Source organism: Pteropus alecto, unplaced genomic scaffold (genome assembly GCF_000325575.1).
Source record: "Pteropus alecto unplaced genomic scaffold, ASM32557v1 scaffold15, whole genome shotgun sequence".
NCBI classification, from domain to species: Eukaryota; Metazoa; Chordata; class Mammalia; order Chiroptera; family Pteropodidae; genus Pteropus; species Pteropus alecto.
Window position 1 is genome coordinate 1 of NW_006436286.1, and position 10,408 is coordinate 10,408.

General features: G+C 52.7%; 1 long non-coding RNA gene across 1 annotated transcript in view; it reads right to left on the reverse strand.

The window, feature by feature from the left end:
• Positions 1-43: 43 nt before the first annotated feature.
• LOC112480273 overlaps positions 44-10,408 on the reverse strand; it is a 12,203-nt gene continuing 1,838 nt past the window's right edge. Inside the window, exons 2-4 of the long non-coding RNA XR_003046534.1 lie at positions 6,114-6,213; positions 3,519-3,597; positions 44-1,746 (exon numbers count right to left, since the gene is read on the reverse strand). This is a non-coding gene — a long non-coding RNA (uncharacterized LOC112480273). The remainder of the gene's footprint in view (positions 1,747-3,518; positions 3,598-6,113; positions 6,214-10,408) is intronic.

Genomic DNA, 10,408 nt, shown 5'->3' on the forward strand with positions numbered 1-10,408 from the left:
ATAAAATTAAAAACTTTACAAAAGACCTTGTTCAGGGATCCAAAAGAAAAACCACAAACTGGGAGAAAATATTTGCGCGACATGTATCTGATAAAGGATTTCTGCTCAAACTGCACAAAGGAGTCTAAAACAAACAACCCCACTAAAACTGGGTAAAGATCTGAACAGCCACCTGGCCAAGGAAGAAATGCAGTCTGGAGAAAAAGAGGGGTTCTGTGGAGAGTGACCCCATGGTGATCTGATCACAAGTCCCTAACTGGGCAGGCCATGGGGGGGGTCGTCACACCCCAGGCGAAACTTCTTCGCTCGGAGGCTTGTCTCCACCTCAGACAAGCCTGTCCACGGCCTCTGTGCACCCAGGTGACACCCTTGTGAAACGCCCCTCTCACCCCTCCTCCAAAGCGTGACAGATGGCACACGATCGTCACCGGTTTGCGATCCCGTCCCGGCCTCGCTTTCTCCCACCGTCACGTCGTCTTCCTCACGTTCCCGCCTGGATTCCCAGTGCATAAAAGACACTGCAAGGTGGACGGTCTCTGGAACATTTGAGGTCTTGCTCCCAAGCAGATATCATCAGTTGGGCTGAAATAAACTCACGTAAAGATTCTCTACATGTTTGGATGCTTCTTGCATCAACAGCAGATAGTGTGGGGGCCGCCGTGTGGGGGACTCACCAGCAGCTGTGCGGCCCTGAGGGGCTTGCAGGGAAGTTCGGAGGGAGGCCCGAGCAGCGGCCGCGCGGGAACGTCAGACTTGGGAGCTGTTTGCACCTTTCGACCCTTGTCACTGTGCCCCCCGCCCAGCTGGATTAAACCCAAGAGATGAGGAAGACGATGACACGGAGACTATGTTCAGGGTGACCCTAGACCCAGAGCTCACTACACATTTCATTTTACAAACGAGAGGAAAGAGGCACAAGCCAGCAAAGGGGACATACGGAATAGAGAAGTGGTCTGGGGCTTCGTGCCCCAGCGACCCTTGAGTTTTGTGCCTAATTTGGCGACTAGACTTTTTAAAGGGAGGCCTGGGAGGCCGAGGACCAGATTCTCAGGGAATTTTAAAAAGTCTTTTGTCAAAGAAATTTCAGGAAAGGCCTGGCAGCCAGCCATCCGCCCGTGCGAATCAACTCATGCCTGGCGGAGTCACCTCGGTCGCGAGTGAGAATCCCAGCGTGAGGGTGTCAACCACCGCAGGCAGGCACTGCCGTCGCAGGGAGCTTGGTCCTCCGCAGGTTGGGGGTGGGGACTGGGGAGATTGAGGGGAGACCGCTGTCTGTTGAGCCACGTTTCTCAGTGGGTGGGGCTGACTGACGTGCACTGAAGCCAAAACACAGATTCCTCACTCATGCCCCTACCATGCCCTCCTTGTCCCCACCACAGTCCCTGACCGTTCTGTGCCGTGAACGTGCCAAGCTCCTCGTGCCTCTGAGCCTTTGCACTTACTTGCTCTTCCTCGGCCCATCATGACCTCTTCCGGCCACTGAGGGTTCGGCTCAAGTCACCTCCTGAAAGGCCTCTCTTCAGCTCCCTGTGTTTGAGAGCCCTAGTCCCTTCAGCGTTGGCAATGTTCTGGTCTGTTTACTGACGCCAACTGACCCGTAGGGTCCAGCAGGGACGGGGCCTCGTGTCGCTCAGTGTCCTTGGCTCCAGCAAAGCGCCTCGCAGGGCAGAGCTCGGCACCCGCTGGTGGGCGTGCAGCAGCCCTGCTTTCTCCGCTTCTTCCTTCTCTGCGTGAGGCTGGGACGGGCTGGGGAAGCAAGGACAGTGGCCTTTGTCCGGCTTCCCAAGCTGGTTAAATCCAGATAAGAGATGGGAGGGGTCCCTGTCTAGTTCTCCAGTCCACCTGCCCCAAGCCCTGCATGAGCCGCAGCTGACAGCTCAGGTCTGTTTCTCAGAAGATCCTGAGGAGAGAACTGTTTGGGACTTTGGCCCGAATTCTGCTGGACTTCCAACCTAACTCGGTCTCCAGCAGTCACACAAATGCATTTTCTCTGCCGCTTAAGTTTTAGATTTGATTTTCCGAGATGATCCTCAGGCAAAGCGACATTCCAGTAGGTGCCACGCAGTAAGTGAGGTGGCATTCCGCGGGGGCCAGGAGCTCTGCAGTCAGGCTGGGGTTCACATCCTGACTCCAGGACCTCCTAGCTGTGTGGCCCTAAGCTAACCTTCGACCCCTCTGGGCCCGCTCCCTCACCTGTAACTGGGGTAACCGAATCTGCCTACTGGAGCTGACAGTGGGTAGATAGCTCTTGGCATATTGCTTAGCACTAAATCGTTATTTCTATTTTAAACTGTTGTGTTTTATTATAAAAGCTCTTGAAGGCAAAAAGTCCAGAGGGCCAGTTCGGGCTTGGCAAGTCCCTTTTCCTCATCTGTCAATCGTGTGTGTGGGGCGAGGGCGGGGGAGGGGGGGAGTGACTCGGCAGCTGACGGGGTGGCTTTGGGCTCAGAACGAAGGAGACCCCTTGAACCAACGTCGGGCTGGGGAACTGCTTGGGGGGAGTGAGTTCTGAGGGCGGTGAGGTGGCCGCATTTCCAGTCCATAGGTAAACAGGGGGACGGGGGCAAGGGCCCCAGGGCAGCCAGAAGTGAGGCTCTGGAGAGGCCTGCAGCGCCCTCCCCACCGCTGGCCTCAATCCCAGGCATGGCCGGGCAGATGGCGCCGCTGGTGAGCCGGCTGGAGAAGGCCTTGCACTCAGCATCTCCGGAAGGGGCGAGGCCTGCCGCCCTCCTGAACCGCCTGCACGAACCCCAGCAGCCACCGGCAGGGCCCCGGGCAGGGGCTGCAGCTGCCTGGAGGAACCGCTGTCGGAGGACCTGCTCCCAGGTGTCCAGCTCGGGCTGGAGCGCTGAGGGGCAGGGGCGGTGCTGGGGTCCCTTTCCCCCAGGGGTCCAGCCAGCCTCAGGTTCGAGTCGCGCTGTCCAGGACCTGAGGGCTGGAGCTGCCGCATGCCGGACGGTCTGCGATGACAGTGGGCACCTCAGCGAAGGCCGGGCGGGCCGGGCTCTGCGTCCCAGCGGCTGGAGGGCTCGGCTCTGGGTGAAGAGGCTGCTCCTGGCCCTGGAACAAGCTTCCTGGGGCCCCGCTCCTCCTGGGAGCTCCGCCCAGCGCACCTGAGCGCTCACCCCTTCTGAAGGTGAAAGGAGGTGGGTCTCCCGCAAGCCCCACCCTCGCCGCCTAGAGGTTCCAGGGGAGACCTTCTTGTGGGGAGACTGGCTGGTGCTTCGGGGCGCTTTCCCAGAGGAAGACCCAGAAGGGGCGCCCCCCTCTCCTGGTTCAGGTACCTCCCCAGAGGATGACGTGCAGATGACCTCAGGGGTCATCTCCTCCGAAGGGAGCGGAGGAATGAGAGCGACCAGCGAGGACCCCGCTCAGGCTGGACGAGCAGCTGCGAGGGCCGAGCCCGTGTGGGGAGCCGGCCCGACTCCCGCGCGGGCCCCAGAGCGCTGGGCACCCCCCACACCCTGGCGTCTCCCCGACGCGCTGTCCGAAGCACCCAAGCCCGCCCGCTCTCCTACCTGAGACTCCCGGATGACGACAGCCACGCCGGGACTGTGGGCTGGGCTGGGAATTTGGTCCCACCGCGTTTTCTTAATCCTGAAAAGGAAAAAGAAGAGGTGTTGGTCCCTCCTTCACCAGAAGGGTCACAGCCGCCAACACTCACTAGGGGTAAGGGACCATGCTGACCGTTTGGAGTTCTCGCCCTGACCCTGGGGAGCAGGTTCTACTGCCGACCCCACTCGGACGGGCAGAGACCAGGCTCCCGCACCCACTCGTCATCATCCAAGACTCTCCGAGGCCCAGGGAGGTGACGGGACGCTGGGGGCAGAGGAGCCATTTCGGCTCCCGCATTCTGCTACCCACAACGGAGCCACCTCCGTCCTCAAGCCCGGGACAGGCAGGGCAGACTCAAGCTGCCCGCTGACAAGTCCCTCCACGGGGCAGCCAAGAGCTAGGTGCCAGGGAGAGGCCCGGGGTGGCCTGAGAGCAGAGGGAACTCAAGGAGGAACAGACCCTCCTGGGTCAGCCGAGCGGGAAGGCCTCAGGCAGCCCAGGAAGAGCCCCCGCTGACTCTGCCGCCAGTCGACCTGTCTTTATTGAGCTCCTACTGTGTCCTGCACACTGTGCCAGGTCCCAGAGACACAACAGTAAACAAGATGGATAGAAGCTCTGCCTTCTCAGAACTGACCTTCTGGAAGGTGGAGACAGACACACAGGTACAGAAAAGATTGTGACATCATCAATCATGGCCTTAGCTGCCATGAACAAAATAGAGACGATACGGGAACAGAGAGGAACGGGGTGTGATCTAGGAAGCCTTCCTGGAGGAGGTGACTTCTGAGTGACGCCTGAGGCAGAAGAGGGGCAAGTCACGGCGACGCCCGAGGAAAGGGCCTTCCAGGCAGCGGGCCCAGCAAGGGCAAAGGCTTGGAGGAAACTTGCGGGGCGTGTTCCAAGAACAGCAAGGCTGAGGCGCTGGGACATGGCAAGTGGGGCCGAGGAGGAGGGCGGCTGGGGAAACCGAGACTCAGAGAACAGAGGACCAGCCCGGGGCAGCGCAGACGTGGCAGTGACAAGACGTGGAGGGAAACCTGCGGCCCCTGCACGCTCACCCTGTGCCCGGCCAGGGCGGGCGCCTCACTCATCCTGGCCGCCCGCCCCGTCCCGCGGGCGGGAGGGCTCAGCCTCCGAGACACTCGACTCCAAGGGCTGGAATTCTCTGGAAACCAGCTCCTGCCGTAATCCTGCCTGCTCCCCTCTGCAAAGGAGAAAACTTGTTTTGTCCCATCTCAGTGTCTCTGAGTTTGTGCCCAGCCTCCTCTGGACATCATAGCGGAGGTCTCACTGTGGGACTGTGTGGCCTCCCAAGCTGGGCTCCCACCCTGTTTCTGCACCTTCACGTCTTTGAATCACTCTTCCCTTGTTCCTGTTCCTCGCTTGCCCCCAGGCCACCTGCGTCTGCCCGCCGACCCCACTGCTGCTGGCTCTGGGGATTTGGGCCCAGCAGACCAGTCCCTGTGCCTCGGCTGGCCTGCTAAGTGGGGATGGTGACTGACCGCACCCCAGAGGGCCCTGTGAGGCCGGAGTGATGACACACAGCAGAAGTGCTGGGGACAATGCCCAGCACGTGTTAGGCACTCAATCGGTGTTCGCTGTTGTTCTTAACAGATGGCAATGACAAGCGAGCCGGGTCGGCCTGTCCCTTCAGCCTGCTTGCTTTGATGTGGATGATGAAAATTCAAGAAGGGGTCAGGAGGCTGCGTTCAGGGGTAGAGTCCCAGCAGAGATAATAAATGTGCAGCTTGGCACCTCACATACAGCTCCACGATTCAGGTTCCCACCCAGGGTCCAGACTGTTTAAGGGGCTGCTCTGTGTCAGGTGGCGCAAGGGAGCCTGGAGGTCCCCAAATAAGAAAACCCCAGGCCCTCAGCCCGAGAGCAGGAGCTTCCCAAGTACGTTCTCAGTACAAGCTCAACTCACATTACATCACAACCCACTTACTTGTCCAACTCACATTACATCGCAACCCACTTACTTGTCCTTAAGCCTATCCTTCATGTATCAAAAAATTAATAGAAGTTAATTAAAAATTTTAGAACACTTGTAGATTTACAGAAAAGTTGACAGTACAGAGAGCTCCCATATACCTCTCCCCTGCACAGAATTTACCCTACTACTAAGGACGTGTATTAATGTGAACTGATACTTATACATTATTATTAACTAAAGTCTGCAGTTTACATTGTCTCACTCTTTCTCTTGTACAGGACTATGGGTTTTGACAATGTGTACTGATGCCTTGTGTCCACCAGTATAGCAGCATAAAGAATAGTTTTTCCTCCATACAAATCCCCAAAGCTCCACCTGTGGTTCCTCCTCCCCGCGAACCCCGGACGCCACTGATCTTTCTCCTGGCCCTAGAGCTTTGCCTTTTCCAGAATGGCATACGATTGGAATCATACAGTACGCGGCCTTCTAAGATTGGCTTCTTTCACTTGGTCCTGTGCTCTTAGGGTTCCTTCATGTCTTTTCTTGGCTTGGTAGCTCATTTCTTTTTAGCACGGAATAATATTCCCTTGTATGGATGCATTACGGTTCTTTATCCACTTACCCGCTGAAGGACATCGTGGTTGCTTCAAGTTTTGTCAGTTATGAATAAAGCTGCTATGAACATTCATGTGCGGGTTTCTGTGCAGACACGTTTTCAGCTCCTTTGGGTAAATACAAAGTGTGAGTGCTAAATCATATAATAAGAATACATTAAGTTTTGCAAGAAACCCAAACTGTATTTCGAAGTGGTTGTACCATTTGTATTCCCATGGGCTTGACTGCTTTTTCTGAGTATAAGGTTAGAACATGTCTGTAGGATGCTGCAGTGAGAGTCCCAATTCTTCACCCCTCCCTGCCCCCACACTCCTTGCTATGTGACTAGTACGTGTCTCACTAGGACTGTGAGCTCAGCCACATGACTTGTTTGGGCCAGTGGGATGTTTAGCAGGTGTGACGGGGCAGAAGCTTTCAATCCTCTTCCATGACTGGACTTACTTGCGTTTCCGTTGTTGCCGTGAGACTACCTCTAGGCTCGCCCACACCATAAGAGATAATGTGGCACAGTCACCGCGACTGTCCCAGCCAAAGCCAGTCTAGATCAGCCGGCCTATGCTCCAACAGGAAAGAGCCCAGACAAGGTCAGCAGAGTCACCTGGCCACACGCTGAGTGTGAGCAGTAAACCCGGCTGCAGGCCGGGAGAGCTGTGGTGGCGTTGCTGTCGCATTAGGTAACTGATGCAATTCTCAGTTAGAAAACCGAAGCCAAATAGAAAAGGGTAAAAGATTAAAACTGCCTGAGATCTCGGAGGCAGCCACTGTGACATCTAGTGAACATCTCTTCATACACGTGTGTGCGCACACCATACACACCTCCATCCATAGCCATGGTCACAGACTTAGTGTCACTTTGGCAAGACGGGGGAGGGTTTTGCGGCGAAGGCCGTAAAGGTAAGGGTGTGATGTCTCCCTCATAATGACCATTGTTTGCCTCAGCGTATCTGGGAGGAGGTAACTGATGAAATCTGCACCATTGGGCGTGGAGAGAGGAAATCGAAAGGCCGGGGTCTCAAAGAGATTGAACGACATCGTGAAACACGATGGGTAAGACATACAGGACAATAACAGAAACAGGAACGGGGCCTTGGGAAAGATCTAGCTGGCTCATGTAAAACCCCGTCTTGTTGTTCGGGACCCTGGGGTTCATCCATTCTTTCGATGATTATTTATTGATGCATTTTACGTGTCATCACATCTTAGGAGCGAGGCCCTGAAAAGGTGACTAGGACATGGTTGGTCCTTTTCCCTTAGGAAGGAGTGACCGAGTAATTAGGTACCACGTGATGCCAGTTCTGAGAGGGGACGTAGGGAATAGAGAGCTTTCCAGAGGAAGGACCAACCAAGCAGTGGGTGGGCGTTCGCCGGTTTGAGGGTTGAGTGGAACAAGCTGGGGACAGTGAGAAGGGAAGGGACAGAGTTCACAAAGGCATGAGGGCAAGACCAGTCCCTGGGGGAATCGCTAGGAGATCAGGGAGGCTGAGGGGCGAGGAGCGTGACGAGAAGGAAGAACAGGGACACGGCGTTCCGACCCGGAGCAGCAGCTTTTGTATCTTTCTAAGGACAACCCAGAGCAAGAAATGCATGTTCGCCCAGTACGAGTACATGCACACACGTGCGCGCGCGCACACACATCAACAGAGCAATATTTCACCCTTCAACGTGCCACTCATTCTGACGTTTTCTATGCTGTCTTATTTTGTTTTTAAAATATTGGTCATGGATGAAATCAGCTGATCACAAAAGAGCACTGATCACATGATTTGATTTACATGAAATGCTGCACCCGCCCAAACTAATCTATAGGGGTAGAACAGAGAGCAGTGGAGGCCTGGGGTGCGGGCGGGGTAGGGCAAGGTTAACTGCAAAGAAGCGAAAGAGAGCTTTCTTAGGAAATGGAGATGTTCTATATCGAGAGTAGGGTGGTGGTTACACAGGCACATGCAGTTGTTAAAAACAAATACATTAAAATAACTGCACATCAGGAAACTTTCCGGGGTGTGTGTTGATGTTCTACATTTTGACATGAGATTTGCATTGCAGAGGCAAGTGCATCTGTCAGAGTCATAACACCATACACTTAAGACGAGTGCCTTTCATCGTCTGTAAATTTTACATTAAAAATTGTGGACAAATATTGAGCCATGGTCGATATGCACACTGAAGTGTTAAGAAAAAGCATTCTGGTCTCTACAACTCGCTTTTTGAAAAGCGTCAAAAAATAAGGTAGATTGGAAGATGGATAGAGGAATGGGAAGATTGACAGATGTATCATAAAGCAAACATAATAAAATGTTAATGCATGTCAAGGCAATTCACTGGAGGAAAACTAACCCTTTCAATAAATGCTGCTGGTAAAACTGCATATCCATGTGCAAAAGAATGAAGTTGGGTCTTTACCTCACATCACATACAAAAATTACCTCAAAATGGATCAAGGACTCAGATGTAAGAGCTAAACTACAAAACGCTTATGAGAAAATCTAGGTGTAAATCTTCCTGAGTTTATATTATGCAATGGTTTCTTAGCTACGGCACAAAAGCACAAGCGACAAAAGAAAAAATGATAAACTCGACATCATCAAATTTAAAAGCTCTTGTGCTCAAAGGAGTGAAAATGCAACCCACGGAATGGAATAAAACTTTTGCAAATCAGTTATCCTGTAAGAGGCTTGTATTTAGAATATGTAAACAACTGCAATTAGTAATAACAATGCAAGAAGCAACCCAATTCAAAAATGGGAAAGGGTCTGAATAGACAGTGCTCCAAAAAAGATATGCGAGTGGCTGAGAAGCTCATGAAAAGCTGCTCAATATCTTCAGGGAAATGCAAATCAAACCACAGTGAGACCCCACTTCACACCCACTAGCACGGCTATTATCGAAGAGGGACAACAGCAAAGGTGGGTCAGGGCGCAGAGGAAGGGGGCGCTTGGACCCTGCTGCTGGGGATCTGAGGTGCTACAGTCACTTTGGAAAACAGTCCGGCTGCTCCTCACGGCATTTAAAATGTAGGTACTGAATGACCCAGCAGCCTCGCCCCTAGGCATACAATGAAGAGCAAGGAAGACGCATGTCCGTGTAAAAACCTGTGTGTAACTGTCCGCAGCAGCGTCATCCGAGCAGCCAGAAGGAGAAATGCCCCAGATGTTCACCATCTGACTGTAGACAAATAAATGTGGCATGTCCACGCGAGGGAGGGTTACTTGGGGGTTGAAAGGCTGAAGTGCTGGTACACGCTGTGTGACCCTGTTTTCATGGGAAGTAGACCGGTGTTGCCCAGGGTGGGAGACGGGACTGGGGGTGTAGGACACTGAGGTTAAGGGGTGCGGGGTTTCTTCTTGAGGTGATGAAAATGCTCTAATGTTGGTTGTGGTGAAGGCTGCACAAACCTGTGAATACACTAAAACAGTTGAACTGTACACTTTAAATATATGAATTGTATAGTTTACATCTCAATAATGCTGTTTTAAAAACTGCACTTCACCGAAATTAAAAGCCTCTAACTCTTCAAAAGACTCTACCAAGGAAATAAAAAGGCAAGCCACAGACTGTGAAAAAATATTTGCAGATTGTATATCTGATAAAGGACTTATATTCATAATACACAAAGAACTCTCAAAATTCAGTAAGAAAACAACTCAATTTTTAAAAATGAGCAAAAGACTTGTACAGACACTTCACTGATCAATATGGACAGATAGCGAGCGAATAAGCTTAGGAAAAGATGTCCGACATCCTTAGGCATCAGGGAATTGCAAACTAAAACCACAGCGAGATTCCCCGACACACGTGTTGGGATGGGTCAGATTTTAAAAATACATCACAACGCCAAGTGATGGTGAGGGCTGAGACAGCTGGAATTCTCATAATTGCTGCTGGGGACACAAAATGGTGCGATCGTTCGGGAGACAATTTGACAGTTTCTTATAAACATAAAACATATGTTTCACCATATGACCCACTTTCCTACCCCCGGGTATTCACTCCAGAGAAACGAAAAGGTAGGTTCGCACAAAAACCTATCTGCAAATGTTTATGGCGACTTTATCGATAATTGCCAAAACATGGAAACAACCCAGATGCCTCTCAACTGACGAATGGATAAACCGTACAGAGTGGAATATTATTTAGCAGTTTAAAAAGTCTTCCAATATGCACAACACTATGGAAAAATCTGCAATGCACTATGCCTTGTGAAAGAAGCCAGACTTAAAATGCCACATGCTGTGTCACTCCGCTTATACGACAAAGTACAGGGAGAGAAAACAGATCCGCGGCCGAGGGGGTGGGCCGGGGGGC